The sequence below is a fragment of the Canis lupus genome, chromosome 23, assembly GCF_003254725.2.
Source record: "Canis lupus dingo isolate Sandy chromosome 23, ASM325472v2, whole genome shotgun sequence".
Taxonomy (NCBI): domain Eukaryota; kingdom Metazoa; phylum Chordata; class Mammalia; order Carnivora; family Canidae; genus Canis; species Canis lupus.
This window is the reverse complement of record NC_064265.1, coordinates 39,249,285-39,268,735: the sequence shown is the minus strand read 5'-3', so window position 1 is coordinate 39,268,735 and position 19,451 is coordinate 39,249,285. Positions and strand designations below refer to the sequence as shown.

The 19,451-nt window shown below is 36.9% G+C and overlaps 1 protein-coding gene and 1 long non-coding RNA gene across 19 annotated transcripts in view; one reads left to right on the top strand and one right to left on the bottom strand.

The window, feature by feature from the left end:
* The window catches only part of SLC9A9 (solute carrier family 9 member A9), a 654,466-nt gene that overhangs the window by 263,558 nt on the left and 371,457 nt on the right, over positions 1-19,451 (top strand). The window lies entirely within an intron of this gene.
* LOC112661232 (uncharacterized) overlaps positions 6,340-19,451 on the bottom strand; it is a 70,641-nt gene continuing 57,529 nt past the window's right edge. For 5 of the 8 annotated variants that reach the window (XR_004808401.2, XR_003137537.3, XR_003137531.3 and 2 more), the window contains 4 exons: positions 17,506-17,579; positions 13,093-13,246; positions 10,696-10,824; positions 6,340-9,363 (listed from right to left, as the gene is read on the bottom strand). This is a non-coding gene — a long non-coding RNA (uncharacterized LOC112661232). Of the gene's footprint in view, positions 9,364-10,695; positions 10,825-13,092; positions 13,405-17,505; positions 17,580-19,451 lie in introns of all 8 variants that reach the window. The other 3 variants (XR_007405339.1, XR_003137524.3, XR_007405338.1) reach the window with 1 other exon arrangement.

Genomic DNA, 19,451 nt, shown 5'->3' with positions numbered 1-19,451 from the left:
CCATATATATAGCAAAATGATTACCGCAATAAAGTTAGTTAACATCTCTATCCCTTCACACAATTACCTCTGTGTGTGTGTGTGTGTGTGTGTGTGTGTGTGCACCCATGCAGTGTGTGTGGTAGCAACATTAATGATCTACTCTTTTAACAACTTTCAAGTACATATTATAGTTTTGTTAACTGTATTAACATGCTATATCTTAGATCTCTAAAACTTATTAATCTTATGGGTGGAAGTTGATACTCTTTGACCAACATCTACCCATTCCCCCCAGCCTCTGGCCACCAACATTCTGGTCTCAATTTCAATGAGCTCAACTTTTTAATATTACATACAAAAATATGATCCCTAATAAAAATACCACAACAATTTTAAATTGAGTAGAAAAATTAAGCACAAATACAATGCACTGCACAAATTATGGCATTTTGGTGAAATATAGGCACTTTATTTCTCTGATTTTGAACTAGTATGTCTGAAATTTTCTTCCTAATGTCTCTTTTTTCCAGTCTTATTTTTCTGCTGTAGCACATAATAACCCATAAACTAGCTTCACCCATGCTTCAGAATCAAAGCAAAGAGAAACAAGATTAACTCTGTATGATTTAAATATCATATATGTGCCATTCAAAACTATAAATACTGCAACCTCTGACTTGAGAGAAACAGATTAAATAAGTTCCTGTCCAAATGTCTCAACTGTGTTTATTCCCTTAGTAGAAACATAAATCACAAGTTCCTAAAGTCTGACAATCTGAGTTGTTTTTTAATGCCCATTACTGTTTTGTTTTATAGAGCTTGTCAGAAATCCAAGAAACTTGACATTTATATTATGTTACCCCTGTTCCAAAGTATGTTGACACATTTAATGGCCCTAAATTGGGTGGACTCAATATCAGAAATAAATATTTACCTCGAAGAAGTAAATAGAGACTACCTGTGTAGCCAATTGGGAAAGTATAGTTTATAATTCTTCTCACTAAGTTTAGAATTTAAAAATCTAGTTCATGTAAATTATTAGTTCAATTCTCCAATTAAGCAAGTCAAAATATATATAGTACTTAATAGGATCCATTTCTTTCTTTTTCTAGATTTTATTTTTAAGTAATCTCTATACCCAACATGGGGCTCAAACTTACAGTCCTAAGATCAAGAGTCACATACTCTACTAACTGACCCAGCCAGGTACCCCATATTTCTTTATCTTCATCATCAGAAGATACTTAATGACTAGATCTAAGAAAGCATCTATAGATCTCAAAATATAAAAATCCTGTTGAGTTTTACACAGGGCTAATAAATATTTACTGAATCAATAGAATAGTCATTGAATATTGATTAAGAGCACTGACCATAGAGTGGAATAGGTCTTTGTTTAAATCCACATTCTGTCTGGCCTATTTGAGCCTCAGTTTCTCCATCTATAAAATGAGGATAGTAGGACTTATTTTAAAGGTTCTTTATAAAAAAAAATAATAATAAAAAAAAATAAAAAAATAAAAAAAAATAAAGGTTCTTTATAAGGATTAAATGAGATAATAATAATTATTATTATTACCACTATTAATATATTGTTATTTTTACCATATACTAAGATGAGGCCATTTTACCCTCAGCAAGTAAGACATGCACTTTTTTGCCTGTTTTCTTAGTAGCAGTAATGGATTTCCATGAATCTACATACTTGGTTAGTAGAATGCTCCCTTGACCAACTAATATTTTTTTGTGATTTGCATGGCTATAGCTGGGAGCATAATATATGTAATGTGGTAATTTTGCTTTTATAAAACACAAATATATAATATTTTTAGAGGTAACAGATAGTAATATATGAAAGCAAGTCTTAGACACTGTCATTTTATCCACATGTATTTTGGTATACATTTCTATAATTATGGGCATTGTTCTTATGTAACCATTATCAAACCTACAAAATTTGCCATAATCCATTAGTATCATCTAGCACCTAGTCTACATTCAAATTTCTGATTTTCTTTTTATTATAGTTGACATACAGTGTTATATTAGTTTCAGATGTAAAATATAGTGATTCAACAGTTCCATATATTATGCTATACTCACCATAAGTGTAGATACCATCTGTCACCATTTAATGCTATGACAGTGCCTCTGACTATATTCCCTATGGCGTACCCTTCATTCCCGTGACTTGTTCATTCCACATGGAAGCCGGTACCTGCCTCTTTCCTTCACCCATTTTTTCTATCTCTCACCATCTCCCCTTGGGCAACCACCAGTTTTAGTTTTTTCTCTGTATTTGTGAGTCTGTTTCTGCTTTTTTTTTTTTTTTTTGATTCTTTGTTTGTTCTTTTGTCTTGTTTTTTAGATTCCACATGTAAGTGAAATCATATGCTATTTGTTTTTCTTTGTCTGACTTACTTCATTTATCATAATACCTCTAGGTCCATCCATGTTGTCACAAATGGCAAGACCTCATTCATTTAAAAAAAAAAGATTTTATTTATTTATTCATGAGAGACACAGAGTGAGAGAGAGAGAGAGGCAGAGAAACAGGCAGAGGGAGAAGCAGGCTCCATGCAGGGAGCCTGACGTGGGACTCCATCCCGGGTCTCCAGGATCATACCCTGGGCTGAAGGCGGCACTAAACCACTGAGCCACCTGGGTGCCTGACCTCATTCTTTTCTATGGCTGACTAATATCCTATTTGTGTGTGTGTGTGTGTGTGTGTGTGTATGTGTGTGTGTATCTCACATCTTTTTTATCCATTTATTATCAACAGTTAGGTTGCTTCCCTATCTTGGCTATGGTAAATTATGCTGCATAAACATAGGGGTGCATGTATCCTTTCAAATTAGTATTTTCGTTCTCTTTGGGTAAATATCCAGTAGTGGAAATTACTGGGTCATACGGTGTTTCTATCTTTATTTATTTTAGGACCCTCCATACTCTTTTCCTCAATGGCTGCACCAATCTGCCTTCTCACCAACAGTGCACAAGGATTCCTTTTTCTTCATATACCCATCCACACTTGCTGTTTCTTATGCTTTTTTTTATTCTAGCCATTCTGGAAGGTATAAGGTGAGATCTCATGGGAGTTTTGATATGCATTTCCCTGATAATTAGTGATGTTAAGCATCTTTTCATGTGTATGTTGGCCATCTGTATATCTTCACTGGACAAAAGTTTATTCAGGTCCTCTGCCCATTTGTTAATCAGATTATTTGTAGGGTTTTGGTGTTGAAGTGTAAATTCTTTATATATTTGTGATGCCTACCCCTTATTGGATAAATCATTTGCAAGTATCTTCTCCCAGTCAGTAATTTGCCTTTTTGTTTTGTTGATGGTTTCCTTCACTGTTCAAAAGCTTTTTGTTTTAATGTAGCCCCAATAGTTTAATTTTGCTTTTGTTTCCCTTGCCAGAGGAGATATATTTAGAAAAATGTTTCTATGGATGATATCAAAGAAATTACTCCCTGTGTTTTCTTTTGAGAGTTTTATGGCTTCAGGTCTCACATTTAGGCCCTTTATCCATTTTTAGTTTATTTTTGTGTGTGTTGTAAGAAAGTGACCAGTTTCATTCTTTTGTATGTAGCTCTCCAGTTTTCCCAACACTATTTGTTGAAGAGACTTTTTCCCGTTGTATATTCTTGTCTCCTTTATCATAGATTAATTAGTCATAAAAGTATGAGTTTATTTTTGGATTCTGTTCCATTTATCTATGTGTTTAGTTTTGAGAGCTCTGTTCTTCTTTCTCAGGATATCTTTGGCTATTTGGTCTTTCGTGGTTCCATACAAAGTAGGAGTATTTGTTCTACTTCTGTGGAAAATGTTGGTTATTTTGACAGGGATTATGTTAAATCAGAAGCTTGTTTTGGGTAGTATGGACATTTTAATAGTATTCTTCAAATCTATATTGTTTTTTTAATCCACTCCTTATAATATAAAAAGAATATGCTGATCTTATCTGGATCCTTGATCAAATAAAACAGCCATAATAAATTTCATTTTAAACATGTAGTTTAAACATAACCCCAATGTCATCATCACACCTAAATTATTAACAATAATTTTTGTTGTAGGCAAAATAATGGTCCTTGAAAGATTTCCTGGTACTAACCTCCAGAACCTGTGAATATGTTACTTTGATGCCACAAGGCCTTTGCAGATGTGATTAAATTAAGGACCTTGCAGTGTGGATATTACCTGAATTATCTGGGTAGACCCAATCTTCTCACATAGGTCCCTAAAAGCTTGAAGGGGAAGATGTGACAATGGAAGAGAAGCACAGAAAGATATAATTTTGCTGATTTTGAAGTTGGAGGAAAGGGGCTATGAAAAAAAGCATGTGGGTGGTCCCTAGAAACTGGAAAGGAAAGGAAATGGATTCTCTCCTAGAGCCCCCAGAAAGGAATGCGGCCCTACTGACACCTTGTTTTATCCCAATGAGACTCCTATCAGACTTCTGACCTACAGAACTGAAAAATAACACATTTATGCTGTTTTAAGCCACCACGTTTGCAATAATTTGTTATAGCAATGATAGAAAACTATTGTAATTTTAAATGTTATCAAATATATAGTTAGATTTAAATTCCCCAAGTTGTCTCATAAAATTTTTTATAGCCATCCTATTCAACCAAAGATCCAGACAATTGTCGACACATTGCTTTTAGATGATATAAGGAGTGATTTAAAATTAAAGAACTGTAAGACATTTTTGCAGAAAGAGACTTTAGGAATCAATCCAACACCTTTATTTTATAAAAAGAGTAAACTAAAGTTTAGTGATGAATGACCTAGCCCTAAGACAGTAATGTCAAAATAGCATTATAATCCCTTTGAAAAATTCATGAAGATTGGGCAGGCTGTAGCTCAGTGGTTTAGCACTGCCTTCAGCCCAGGGTGTGATCCTGGAGACCCGAGATCGAGTCCCACGTCAGGCTCCCTGCATGGAGCCTGCTTCTCCCTCTGCTTGTGTCTCTGCCTCTCTCCCTCTTTCTGTGTCTCTAATGAATAAATAAATAAAATCTTAAAAAAAATTCATGAAGATTAACAGTAGATTCCAGGAAAGATGTGACCTTAACTTGACCTCTTTGCCCTTTATTTACCCTCTCCATCTTACCTGATTTTACTAAAACCAAATATATGTCTACATTGTAGCTGAATGCTGGCGAAGTCTTGGGCTCTATGCGGCCCCCACAGAAATAACAGATACTGAGCTTTCTCTGTCATGAATAAGATGAGCACCTATGCACTAGCTTCAGAGATGTTTTTTGATAGAGAATTACTTCATGGAAATCCAAGTGAGTCAAAAGGGTGGAGCTTAAACTTTTTAAATTATCTTTTCACAGCTGTGCATAGCAGCCCTTTGAAGGTTGTACCTTCCAGCCTCCCTCACCTTCCTTCCACAAGCAGCAATCCAAAACAGCCTTCCTTCTTCCTGGAGATTTCTTGGCTTTTCTTGGTATTATTATTTTTATCTCTTAGTGCCAATTCCATTTTTCTCTGTATACTTCCTCTATCATTGAGTTTTTGGGGAGCAAGACAGTAACCTGTCCTAGCTCACTGTCTTGGTAATGAGAAGAATGCTTTAATAAAAATGCCACCTTTTCCTAAATTAATATAAAGTTTTAATGCAATTCTCATGAAAATCTAATACTTTAAAAATTGGAACTGGACAAAATTATATTAATGTTTATGAAGTAGAATAAAAGCATTAAGGAAGGGACACCTGGGTGGCTCGGTGGTTGGGTGTCTGTCTTTGGCTCAGGGCATGATCTCTGTCAGGGGATTGAGTCCCGCATCGGGCTCCCTGTGGAAAGCCTGCTTTTGCCTCTGCCTGTGTCTCTGCCTCCTCTCTGTGTGTCTCTCTCATGAGTAAATAAATAAATCTTAAAAAAAAAAAAAAGCATTAGGGGAACTGCCTAACCAGATAAAAGAATATATTACAAAACTATTATAATCAGATAATATGGTATTGGCCTAGGATTAGACAGATCAGTAGAAAAGAATAAAGGATCCATAAACAGATGCCAGTATAAATGAGAATTTGACAAAATCAAAAATTTATAATTATGCATATAGTTATAAAAGTTATTTATAAAAAGAGTTATTCATAGATAGATAGATAGATAGATAGGGCTATATACAGCTAACAGGTATTTAAATTCAGTGGGAAAGGATTATTTATTTAACAAATGGTACTTGCACAATTTAGAGGATAATAAAATTGGACTTATCTAACCATTTACAAAATATGTTTAGAAGAACTAAAATATAAATGAAAAATGAAGAAAAAGAAGTAAAACAACTCCTGCAAGAAAATCTGTAAATCTTTATTTACCAACTATAGATAGGAAAATTCTTGTTAAAAAAGAATGGAAACCCAGAATTTATAAATAAAGAATAGACAGATTTGACTAAATAAAAAACAAATTTAATAAAAGATAAATAAAAAAAATCCACAAACAGCACATTGGGGTAAAAGCATTCAAATATAGAGGACCAAGTATGACTATTTCCTCTTTTTTTTTTTTTTTTTTTTAAGATTTACTTATTTATTTTAGAGAGAGAGAGAGAACAAGCAAGCAAGCAGGGGAGTGCAGAGGGAGAGAGAGTCTTCCAGCAGACTTTCTACTGAGCACAGAACTCAAGGTGGGGCTCAATCTCAGAATCCTGAGATCATGACCTGAGTAGAAATCAAGAGCCTGAGCCAACCATCCAGGTGCCCCCAAATATTACTATTTCTAATATAGAAAGAACACTTTACAATGAAAATCTGAAAATAAATAACAGAAAAAATGGACAAAGATTATGAAGAGGAAGTTTTTAGAAGAGTGAATCAATGTGGGGTTCAAATGTGCAAAGTTATTCAAACTCGCCAGAAGTCATAAAAATCTAAAAAAAGTAACAGCATATCATTTTACCCCTAGCAGTTTGGCAACAATTGTAACACCAAATAACAGTCATTGCTGGCAGGGAGGCAGGGAAAAGTAGACTGTTACACATTTCTAGTGAAAATTTAAATCATTAACAGACTTTTGGAAAGTGGTGTGGCAACAGCTATTAGAATTTAAAATACATAGTTCCTTTTGACTCAGTGATCTGACTCCTGGGAATCTGTTCCACACGAGTAAAAATATTGGATTCTTAAGGATATATGGTCCGGGATGTTTATTGCAACATTTTTGTAAGTGGAGGGAAAGAAAGCAAGAAGGAACAAAGTAAATCCTATCAATAAGGGAATTATTGAAAAGGTTGTAGGACATCTACACAATATCATGTAGCCATTAAAGAGGATAAATTAGTGCTCATCCAGCTAACTTGAGAGTTTTCCAGGAGGCATTGTTGACTTTGTAAAGCAAGATGTAGGAAAGTATATATAAAATGTGATTCTAATTTTTAATATATAGATGAATACGTATATGTGTATATAAAGCAGAATTCATGGGATATAGCCAAAGAAACTGCTTTTTTTCTTTCTACTATTCCTTTATTATTAATTTTTAAATTTTTAAAAAAACATTTAAAATTTTAATTCCGGTATAATTAACATGTTATATCAGTGGCAGGTGTACAATATAATGATTCAAAAATTCTGTATATTATTCTATGCTCATCACAGTAAGTATATGCTTAATCTCCTTCACCTATTTCACGCATCTCCCTACCCACCTCCCCTCTGGTAACCATCAGTTTGTTCTCCATAGTTAAGAGTCTGATTTTTGGCTTGTCTCTTCTTTCTGTGTTTATTTCTTTTGTTTCTTAAATTCCACATATGAGTCATATCATATGGTATTTGTCTTTCTCTCACTGACTTTCTTCACTTAGCATTATACCCTCTAGATCCACCCATGTTGTTGCAAATGGCAAGATCTCATTCTTTTTGATGGCTGAGTAATATTCCACTGTATATTTACCCAGTCATCTATTAATGGACACTTGGATTTTTCATCCATTTATCTATCAAGGGACATTTGGGTTGTTTCCGTAAGTTGGCTCTTATAATTAATGCTGTAACAAGCATAGGGGTGTACATATCTTTGAATTGGTGTTTTTGTCTTCTTTGGGTAAATAGTAGTGGAATTGCTAGATCATGTGGCAATTCTATTTTTAACTTTTTGGGGAAACTTCATACTGTTTTTCTTGGTGGCTGCACCAGTTTGCCTTCCCACCAACAGCACACAAGGATTCCTTGTTCTGCACATCCTCACCAATGCTTGTGTCTTGTGTTTTTGATTCAGCCATTCTGGCAGGTGGTTTTTTTGTTTTTGCTTTTTTTTTTTTTTAAGATTGTGTTTATTTATTTATTTATTTTTTTGACAGAGAGAGAGAGAATACAAACAGGGGGAGAGGGAGAGGGAGAAGCAGGCAGGGAGCCCAATGTGGGGCTTGATTCCAGGACCCTGGGACAGTGAACTGAGCTGAAGGGAAACACTTTAACTGACTGAGCGACCCAGGCACCCCCTCTTGTGGTTTTGATTTGCATTTCCCTGATGATGGGTAATGCTGAACATCTTTTCATGTGTTTATTGGTCATCTGTATTATGTCTGCTTTGGGAAAATGTCTGTTCATTTCCTCTGCCCATTTTTAATTGGATTATTTGTGCTGATGGTGTTGAGTTGTATAAGGTCTTTGTATATTTGGGATGCCAGCCCCTTATTAGATATGACATTTGCAAGTGTCTCCTCCCATTCAATAGATTATCTTTTTGTTTTATTATTTCCTTTGCTGTACAGAAGCTTTTTATTTTGATGTAGTCCCAATAGTTCAATTTTGCTTTTGTTTCCTTTGCCAGAGGAGACATATCTAGAAAAATGTTTCTATGGATGATGCCTGAGAAATTACTGCCTGTTTTCCTCTAGGAGTTTTAGGGTTTCAGGTCTCATGTTTAAGTCCTTAATCCACTTATTTTTGTGTATACTGTAAGAAGGTTGTCCCATTTCCTTCTTTTGCATGTAGCTGTCCAATTTTCCCAGCACCATTTGTTGAAGAGACTGTCTTTTTCCCATTGTATATTCTTGCCTCCTTTGTCATAGATTAATTGATCATATAATTGTGGGTTTATTTCTGGGCTCTTCCATTCCATTGTCTCCCATTCTTTAAAAGTATTCAGTGAGGTTACATTTTTTTTCCACCCGCTGGATAAAAGCCTTTGGTCTTTAAGTTGCAATTGGAGTTTCAATTCAGCAGTGAACATATCCAATCCCGTGTAATACTGGCAGTTCTCAATTTAATTTAAGACCCTGCCCTACCTCCCTTAGCCTGCCCTACTTCCGTTGAGGCAGGCTGCCACCTTTGGGAGAAGAGGTGTGGTTGGGTTCTTCATCCTTTCTCAGGCTTCTCATCTACCACTTGCTAGATGTAGTTTCTGAGTCCTAAAAACATAGAGGCAGAGATGAGGTAAGGGAATTTTTTTTGACTGATAATTAGGTGCCATCAGAGCAACTGGGCTCATTAGATTTCTCAGGTGAGAATCAAACAGTATTTCACTGTGTCCCCAAACTCTAGTCACAGAGTAGGCTGTCTGATAGCCTAGCCAAAGTCCCTCTTCATAGGCTTGAGATAAGGCTTGTGATCCCACTCCCAAGTGGGATTCACAGTTCACAAGTAGCAAAACAACTCCCTTCATAAATCTTAACCTCTAGATTAGAGTCTAGAGAGAAACACTTTCTCATTCTCCATGTGGGTGAGAGGTTTAAGGGAGTCATGTAACTGGCTTTTGGATATTTTAAAATTGTGTATCTCACTGTTGGATATATTTTTTCTTCTTTAAACTTCTGATTTAATATCTATTACAAATCCTTATATTCTTATTAGAAAGAAAATTTGATGTAAAGAGATTTTGGTAGGACATATACTAAATTATAAATTGGGTTAGTTAAGAGGAAGGAAGATATGCGTTTAGGAAAGGAAAGATGAAGAAAAGGGAGACATGTTAAAAAGAAAAAGAAAAAAAGATAATGAAAACCAAGCAAATAAACAGAGTGTGCATGATGTGGATCACATTTATGCATTTATATGGATGTACATAGATGTACGTAAAAAAGAACTCTTCAAAATTTCATACAAGTGAGAAAATTAACCAATCACTTTTTATATCATGTTAGTAAATCACTGTGAAATGTGACAAGAAGATCTTAAAGGAAAATCTTCCAACTCAATATATTATTGCACATGCCATGAAGTAAAAAAATATTCAATGACTTTGTATATTACATGTAAGTCACACATCTTGACTTACTCTGGCAGCTAAAGTGTGCTAAGAATCCCAAGTGCTTGATGAAGCCCTGAGCGCTGGATGTTGGCTTTCATAAGGAGACTACTAGCTCTTGTTAATTGAATTTAGAAAATTCACTCTGGCATTATCCTGTCTGGAGCCTAAATTAAATGCATGAATGATAATTCATTTATTGAATTTAGAAGCCAAGAGGAATATAGATACAAAGTCAAAGTCTCTGCTTTCCTAATGTTGAGCCCAACCGGCTCCTATTTAACAAGTGTCATAACACCGTATTATTTTTATTACTGGGACTTGGGAGATCTGAGATCCAGTTCGGTTCCTGCTACTAATTCACAGGGCAAATCAGGTGGCTACATTGCCTTTCTAGGTTTAGTTTGCTCATATATTCCTAGAGGAATTAGATAATTGCTGAGGTAAATCCTGCTCTACTCAGTAGTTCTCCAACTTGAGTGTACTTAAAACTCACCTGGAGAGTTTTTTAATATGCATATTCCTGGGCTCCTCCTCCAGATATTCTGATTCATTAGATCTGGGGTGGATTCCAAAACTGCAATTCTAAGTGTCCAGTTGATGCTAATGATGCTAGTCCAGATATCTAATGGATATAAGAATCGATGGTAAATATTTGCATTTCTCAGTAAACTGGTGAATTATAGAGTGAAGCAAGCTACTTACTGCTCTCTGAGACTTCCACCACTTGCAGTAGGCACCTCCCTTCTGAGATGCCACCAGTCTGGCTATCTCCTGGCAATCTCCATTACCCAGTTCCCAATATGTGCTACTTGAATCACAGATAGGTGTCGCTCTAATTTTGGGGCAAATTGGTCATGAGGAGAAATGTGAGCTAGGACACTAGGGAGTATGTCACCAGCTCCTATGTTTGTGGATTAAATATCTAAGAGAGCTCTTAGGAAATTATCTGCATAAAATGATCTCAATTAGGGATGGGTCATAAACTTTCAATTCCCAGAGGAACTGCCACTAGAAATAAAATAGGTGTGTGATGGGGTAGGAGAGTTACCTAAAAGTAAAGTCAAAATAGGGTCTTCTAGTGGCTGGATTATCCTGAATATTGAAAATATCTGCTTATTAAGGCCATATTAATGTCATGGGTGAAAGGAGCACTACATTTTAGTGCTTTAACTTCTCTGAACCTCACTTCCCTTGTCCTTAAAATAGATACTATAAAAACAAAACAAAACAGAAAGTACCTCCAATGTCTTCACAGAATTGCTGTAAGATCCCATGAAATGCTATATAGAAAATTATTTGTAAATTGCTAACTTATTAAATACATTATTACTAACAATGAGTTCTTCTAAGGCTTTTTATTTTTATTGGCTTTTTAGATAACATTGCCATTACATTCTTATTTGTTTACAATTGAAAGTAAAATTGCCAAGTATCCATTCTTAAGTAGCCATGATAAAATAACTGGTTTCTCAGATTTCATTACTTGTTCATCCACTTTCATAGTTAATCTCCGATATAAAGAGATTTAAAAGAGAAATAAAATTGAATTATATTTATTTTTATGTGGATTCTCTACTTTTTTGTAATATCTGCTATACATTTAGATATTTATAATTCCATGTAGTTTCCCTGTGCTTTCAGATGTTGCTTATAGTCACATGAGGCATTACAAAATGCTGTATAAAGGCTTGTATATCTATTTGAATTATATAAATCATAGTTCCTCAGACAAAATAATTGGGCATGGGTATTCTAGCCTTTATTCTCTGTTCACCCTTTCCTCCCCATTCCATCCTACCCCAACCACAAATTATAAAGTCAAATTCAGGTCTGTGTTTGGGTTGGTACTTCACTGCTTTTTAAAACAAGTTCCACTGTTTCTCTAATGAAAAGCTCCTTTTCCTCATAATTGGACTGCCAATCCATATCCCGAATCACCATATATAGCTTATCCCATATAATGTATGTCTACAGTCACCACTAACCATAGCCATCCTCCAAACACAATGGACACAAAATATGGCTTCTCATCCTGCAGGGCACCAGAGGGTGGAGTTTTCCCTGTAACAATTTCCCCAACTGGGCAAAATGATTATTATTGTCTCCTTGGCATAATCAGATGAAAGCACTGGAGAAATGTATAGCTGAATTTTCATCTTTTAACACTTTGAGGGAATAAGAGTGTTCTAAAATGAGAGATGTTTTTATATACTGTACTTGCAAGTCACTATTTTCATTCAACATTAAGTTGTGGGGGGAGAAAAGCTACCTTTATCCTTTAAAGTTTGCCTCAGTGTAACTATTCCAGAGGCACATGAACTATCTTACCTTTGATCGTGTTGATAATCTGAAGACCCTTTCTATTTGGGGTTACTATGGTTACGGCTGCACGGGTGATGTGTGAGCTGCACTGCTGTTTTGATAAAAATAGGTATTAACTACCAGTCATAGTGCTTCTCATTTCACAGCAGTTCTTGCAGAAGAGCAGCATATAGAAAAAAGAAAGAAAAGAAAAAAAAAAAAAAACCTTTCCAAATAACCATGAAGGAGCATCTGCATAAATAATGGTGATTGATCATGTGTATAAAAATATTTTTAATTAAATCTTTTTTAATTAAACAGGGCATTTTGCTGAATCCTTGTCTGTTATTTGCACCGAGCTTAGCCTTGAGGAAGATGGCTGATTAACAGACCCAAGAACCTATAATTAAAAGTAGAACTGTTATTTTTGGAGAAATGCCTCTCCAGTAAGGGTGACTTAATAGGGCTGTCTCATATTTTTTCATTTTTCATCGAATTCTCTGGTTAGAATTTTGGGTGTTTTTTTTTCTTTAACATAGAAGAAATGATTACCAACATTGTCATAATCAGAAGAGTTTTTATTTCTTACCTTAGTTTTCCTTCAGTCCCTTTGATCACACTTTCCTTTCACTATCACTTTTCAATATTTATTTGTGGTCTTCATTTATTTCTTTTGCTCAGGTCATGTCCTCTTTTGAAAGTCGTATACATTGCGTTTTTTTCACATCTGACCCGCTCTGCCTCTGCATTTCAGAGTTTTAGACTACAGTAAGTTTGTGGTTTCTCATCACTGGTGTTATCAATATTCAGCACAGGAATTCAAGAGAAAACTGAAGAACTTTCTATTTGCAGTCAAAAATACGATGTAATGTACAAAGTGGTTCCTTCAGTACCAGGCTGGCTTAGAGAACAGAGACAACATTCATTTAATATCTGCCAAGCAGCATAGGAGGAGACTGTGATGGTTTTATGCCCACATTCGGAAGGAAAAAAAATTGCTCACGCATAGCTTAAGGTTCATGTCCTTGAACCATTTGTGCAGTTATTTGTGGACAGACTTGGGTGACTCTACTTTTAGTACCGTATTTGGTAGAGAAGTAGTGTATTAATGTTACTGTGGGAGAAGGGAAACAGTGAAGAAATATTCAGGGTCTTTTCTTATGCTTTCATTGAATTCCAGGGGGAGAAAAATGACACCTCTGAGGAAGTCAGAGGATATTAGACAGCACACTTCCCATTGAAAGCAACAGGCTTCTAAAGACTGCAGAGCAACTGGCCATTTTCACTATGCAGTGTGTTTCAAACCTGTATATAGTGTCACTTAACAGAATTCAACTGCATTTTCTGTATCTATCCAATTCCATATTAAGTGCACTGGGGTAGTATCAGTTTAAAAGCCTTTACAGAAACCTAGGTCTATAACACACCGTCATATAAACTCAGATACTATTCTTGAACAAATTTACTCAGAAGTAAAAATAACAGCTTAGATTTATATTGTGTATCTCTTTCAAAGAACTCAGACAGCTTCCACACATAGCACTTCAGTTATTTTTCATGTAGTGCTCTTGGGAAGAGAGGATGCATTTAAGTGAAATAATTGGGTGCAGAGAATTTTTTAAATTTTCTCAAGATTTCACAGAGAAAGATTGATACGAAAGCCAGAACCTCTATTTCCTTAAATAACTAGATTATGTTTTTGCAAGATACTAACAGCCATGTGATCAAAATATATTATTGACTTTAGCTAATTTGCAGCTAGTTCTAAAATCGGTAAGATCTTTATTCTACCCATCAAAATAATGGTGCACTTGAGTCAATATTTAGAAGCAAACCAAAGCCACCAATTGGCAGCAAATGAAAAGCTCCATCTGATTTTTTCTGCTTGGGAGTATGTCATCTAGTGATAACAACCATTAACTAAGTGTGTACACATATATCATCTAATTTGATCACCACCACAGTCAATTATCTCCATTCTAATAAACTGAGGTTCTAAATACTTAAATGGTTTATTTGAATGTACAAGGCTCATAAGTGCCAGAGATGGGAGACAAAGCATGTCCAATATTCTTTTTTTCTAGACCACTGCTACTTCTGAAAATAGAACAGTGATGTGCCAATTAGGCTAAGCACAAAATGAAACCCAATAGTCAAGTTTTCCTTTGATGATTAATTTCACTTAGCAAACATTTATTCAGTACCTGCTATGTATGTCCTAAGTACTATAGGTCTGGTTGAGGGAAGGGGTAATAAACCAGACGCAGATCCTGCCCTCAAGAAGCTCCAGTCTAAAGGGGGCTGTAGGAGCTTCTGGGTGGCACAGTTAGGCATCTGACTTGGTTTGGGCTCAGGTCATGATCTCACATTTGGAGATCAAGCCCAGCTTCAGGCTCCATGCTCAGTGTGAGTCTGCTTGAAATTCTCTCTTTCTCCCCCTGCCCTTCTCCCCACTCTCTCTCAAATAAATAAATAAATCTTTAAAAAAGAATCTGTAAAGGTGGCTGTAGATAAGAGAGATAAGACAATGGTAGTCTAAGCAGTTTGTAAGCACAGAGGAAGGGCCCCATGGGCCCCGGTTCCCTCTGGTGAAAGGGAATCTGGGAAAGCTTAGAGCTCTCTTCACTTTAAGCCAATATTTGCCTGATTGAATAAGATAACATGTCATTTGGAGGAAGCATGAACCATGTTTCTCTCCTGTAAGAGATGGCCCTATGATTAGCAGTTTTTCATTCCCATATAGGACCATGGACAATATGACCTGCTCAAACTTGGCAAGATCTCCCTGGGCTCACACACTTTTGGGGGTGTCCTGACTTGATAATCCTGAGGGTCAGGGTCAACGCAAGGAGGGCACGTGTACTTGCTATTATAACAACTTTCTCCTCACTCGTGCAGACAATAATCAAACTCAACGTCATTTGTCCATGACATTATTCTCTACTTGCTGTTCTGCAACTCCTGGTTTCAGTACTGCACATAGGCTCCATCAGCATAATTAGGAAAATATGTTCCCTCTACATCTACAGTCTTTAGTTTTGAAGTTTAAGTCTGAGAGCCATAGAATTTTAGCTTTGGAAGTATCTTAAAGGCAACCTCACTCATCCTCATTTTTAGATGGGGACCCTGGGTCTCTGAAAGAGAAAGTAAATGCCTAGTAAGAATTAGGTGCTTTTTCCAAGTGCAGAAATTCAAGGAGTAATTTGTGAGAGAGGGAGTCATTTGTGAGAAGAGTTACCATTGCTTCTCTGCTTGATAATATCCATTTTTCTCTCTTGAAGTAATTTTTGAGGGTCAAAGGAGAAACATGCAGGTAGAAGGTATCATTCCATCTTATAATGGACAAACTGTCTAATGATTTTGATGACATAAATAACAGTAATCATACCCACCATTAATTGAGATACAGCATACCAGACCCTTTACATGAATTATCCCACTTAATTGTCATCCAAAACTCTATAAAGAAGGGAATATTTTTATCTCCACTGTACTGATGAACATTACTGAAAGCCTAGTGAGGTTAAGTAACTGGCTCAAGATCACCAAGTTTATTTGCATCACAGCTAGGATCCGAATGCAGGTTGGTTTTATATCAGAGTCAAGTTCCCAACCATCATCTCTGTATTGGGACAGACCTTGGCACAAAGGTGTGTCTTTAGATATTGGAAGCCCAGGTATGGAAAATCAGCTCCACAGAACAGAAGTGGAGAAGATAATAGATGACAACCAACTATATAAATGCTTCAGGATATTGAAAGTAGATAAAGCAAGACTCCAGGTGTTCTGAGGATGGGATTTCAAGAACACACTGAAAAAATCATTTGAAGCAATTCAACAGCTCCGTGGACAGCTGGGAAACAGCTGTGGCTGACAGACCTCTCTGGCTCACTGCTTTGGGGAACAGAATGGCTCTGTTTAAATGAAAGCAGTTCATTCTCAGCAATACTCAAAGACAGACCTGCAGGGCAGAAGTTTTGAAAGTCAGCGTCCAGCCCCCGCGTTCCATTTATGTGCTAACGAAGACATTGCACATTGTGGCAAATTGGATTTGGAAATTTCTTAGAGAGTATTTCCTTGGATGAGAGGCTGTCTGGCTCCCTCTAGGGCTCAGCTTGGCTGACTGAGGTCAAAACCCTGGAGGAGGAAGGCAACTAGGGAGTCGAGCTGAAGATGGCACTTAACTCAGGGTCGTGTAAGTGCAGAGTCAGCATCTGCACAGCTCGGAAAGTGAGTGCCTCCTTAAGAACAAGATGCCCAGAGGAGCCAGGAGCACCCACTAGTAGCAGACTGGGGTTGGGTCCTCTTGCCCTTCACAGCCCCTCAGAGGCCCCTTGCTTTAGAATTCCTTGTGAAGTGGCTTCCCTCCTAGAACACAGCCAAGAAAGGACAGAGGCTGACCTTTTACCTGGGCACTGCAGATAAAAAGCATTGTATTGTTCAATTTATTATTTTGAACTGAAATGGAGACAGATTTTTATAAAAAGTGCTGCCAGGTGAGTGAGTGGGCAAGGAAGTGACTGATCACAGTGGGAGAATATAAGAGAGGCAAGAACTGCCTTGAGGTCTGCTCCTCAAGGAGTTTGCTACATGGTGCATGACCATCAGGCGTCATTCATTCATTCACTCATTTAATCAACAGAATTAATTGTCTACTGCTTGCCAGAAACTATAAAAGGCATCAGTGAATATGTAGATGAACAACCGACAACCAGCAATGACCAACTTTTTATTCAAGAGAACTAGTTCGAGGAAAAGTTAAAATGCTTGCAAGCTCTTTCTCAGGGTTTGCTTTGTTTTGTTTTGTTTTTTAATGCTGCTTTCACATAAGAAAATGCATTTATCTACAGTCGAACTTCTACGTTCTTATATTATTTTCCAGTCCAGAAAGGATTACCATAGAAGGGCTAAAATTTCAGATATGACAAAGTGAGTTCATGCTGCAGTATCTGATGTAATTTAGCACCTCTGAAACTGTTTTCTTTTTCTTTCCTTGACTGACCTTGTAAACTACTGAACTGCAAAGTGTGGTTTGCCTCTTGATATCATATCCTCTACAGTCCAGAGATCTTCCCACTGCAAATAAGATAAATCACAACATTTTTTAACACAAGCGAAGAGCTTCTTGGTTGGTGATAATGTCATTTCTGAGTAATTCAAGACTAAGAGCAGCAGATTGACTGGGTATGACTAGTGAGTGGGGAACACCCCCACCCAGTGTCAGGCACACAGTTGGTGGTTAATCAGTATTTGTCCCAGATAGAAGAACTCCAAGTGGAATTGTCTTCTCAGTGGCTGGATATGGGAGTCTGTTGACAGAGAGAAAGGGATGGACTGGAAATTAAGATGACTGGGTGTGGATAAGATTGCCCAGGACTAATTGGTAGAGTGAGAAGGGAACCAAGGAGATATTCCTGGCCAGTATTTGTATTAAAGGGATGGGTTCACAAAGGAGAGACAGGAAGAGAGGTTGGAGGGGCTGAAGGGAAGCAAAGAGAGGTTAATTTCCTCAGTATTAAAAAAAAGAGACAGAGCAAGAGCACTTGGGAGACAACAAGGGTCTACATGCCCTACTACTAAAGGGCTTGGTAGTCTGGAAACTCTGGAGGAAGTCCTAAGAAGGAGTGTGGGGAGGAGGGTCCTCATGCATTGCTTCCTGAGATGAGGGAAGAGACTTCGAGTTCCACATTTTATCTCCTCATTAAATTTTACCAATTTTTAAAATGACTTTTATCCTTTCTTATCTTACAAGGAATGCATGCTTATTATAGTAAATTTATAAAATACCAAAAAAAAAAAAAAGGTTCAAAGAAGAAAAATAAAAGTGGCCATTGCTTGCTTAAAAGCTGTTTTATGACTTTTGGCTTTGCTCTCTTCAGACTTGGTTTGCCCAGTTGTGCTGACCTCCCATCCTGGTTTAGACTTTGTTATTCCTGCCTCAGCACCAGTTCTTCATGCTGACCATGCTCAACTGTGTACCCTAGATAGGGGTAAACACTGGAAGCTAAAGTGATCTGATGAGCTATGAAAGAGTACATTCAGAGTGAGTGATCTGTTGTGCGTGACAACTGTACTGAGGGTGACACACAAAGATAATTAGCACATAGGGCCCCATAGCCACATATTCCCAAACCACAGCCTTCTCATTGGTCTGTGTTTTTCCTTGCTAAGCATGATCTAAGACATGGATGTATCTAAGTGACTTCTTTTCTACCAGTGGTGGGGTAGAAGAGAGGGGGCAGAGAGGACTGTGGCTTATGAGAAGTCATTCTAGCCACATCCCTACTCAGTAACTCCTATTAAAAAGTCAAATGCTGGGAGGCGTAACCTGCCCATTCATTTTGTAGCTCTTCCTATGAGAGGGGAGCAGAGTGTACTGGTTTGCTAGGGTTGCCTTAACAAATGACCACAAACAGTTTAAGACAATGTAAACTTATTATTTTTATACTGCTGTGGGTCAGTAGTCCGGGTGATTCAACTGGGTTCTCTACTCTGGGTCTCACAAGGCCAAAATCAAAATGTTGATTGGCTGCCTCTTATGGGAAAACTGTAGGAAGAATCCATTTCCAGGGTCATTCAGGTGATTAACAGGATCTGTTCCTTACTGACAGAAAGCTGGGGACACCCTTGCCTCCTAGAGATCTCTCTTTGGCCCTTGTAGGTGATCTCCTGCATCTCAGTCACTCAGTCAGCAACACTGTAGGTATCCTTCTCAAACATGAAATCTTCCTGACATTTTTTTTTTTTTTGAGTCTCTTTTCTGCCTTTTCTTCAGCTGCATCTCTCTGACTCCAGGCAAAGAAGTTTCTCTGCATTTAAGGTCTCATGTGACGAGGTTGGATCCAACCATATAATCCAACATAATCTACTTGTTTTAAGGCAACTTTAAGTATATTCAGACAGTCTCTTTCACCACATATAATATATGCACAGCTTCCCCATAGATGT